Genomic DNA, 732 nt, shown 5'->3' with positions numbered 1-732 from the left:
GGTAGCGTGGCCGAGCGGTCTAAGGCGCTGGATTTAGGCTCCAGTCTCTCTGGAGGCGTGGGTTCGAATCCCACCGCTGCCAACCTTTTATTTGGACCTAATTCTTACTAACAGGATGGAAATGATGAGGAAATAAAGGCGGCCGGGAATTTAGGAGGAAACGATCATGCTGTCCTCAAAATTAGGATTAGAAGAGGAGGAAGACCTTTAAACCCCTTCATCATCTTGGTTTTTCTCCTCCCAGAGCCCCGCTCTCCCATGGTCTCCCTTCCTGTTTTCAGCAGTCATGTTGTACCGCTCATTAAACTCATGAATATGCGCATATTCTTGAGTTTAATGAGCGATACCACGTGACCGCTGAAGGAAGGGAGACCATGGGACAAGCAGGGGGACTGCAGAGATGCATCAGGGGGTAAGTATGACCTGACTCCCCCGCCCCCCTAGCGTATATGACTCGAGTATAAGCCGAGAGGGGGACTTTCAGCCCAAAAAAATCGGCTGAAAATCTCGGCTTATATACGAGTTTATACGGTAAATTTATTTTCAATTTGTTGACAGATCAGAAGAGAAGATTGGATCTTTCTGTCACTTGTGAGACTTCTACTGAAATCTGAACAAAGAAGACGTTTCGTAAATCTCTTTATTTTTACTGGTATCAAAACACACGTAACATTAGCGATGATACATATACTGACGAGGACGATCGATAAGTCACAGAGATCATATAGAAGA

The 732-nt window shown here is 45.4% G+C and overlaps 1 non-coding gene across 1 annotated transcript; it reads left to right on the top strand.

The window, feature by feature from the left end:
* Window positions 1–82, top strand: TRNAL-UAG (transfer RNA leucine (anticodon UAG)). The gene has a single exon. It is a non-coding gene; the product is annotated as a tRNA-Leu (tRNA).
* The last annotated feature ends 650 nt before the right edge of the window (window positions 83–732 follow it).

This window comes from Dendrobates tinctorius, unplaced genomic scaffold (genome assembly GCF_039654945.1).
Source record: "Dendrobates tinctorius isolate UK_male_01 unplaced genomic scaffold, ASM3965494v1 ptg000151l, whole genome shotgun sequence".
In the NCBI taxonomy this organism is placed as follows: Eukaryota; Metazoa; Chordata; class Amphibia; order Anura; family Dendrobatidae; genus Dendrobates; species Dendrobates tinctorius.
The sequence above is the reverse complement of the archived record's forward strand: the minus strand, read 5'-3'. Positions and strand labels throughout refer to the sequence as shown.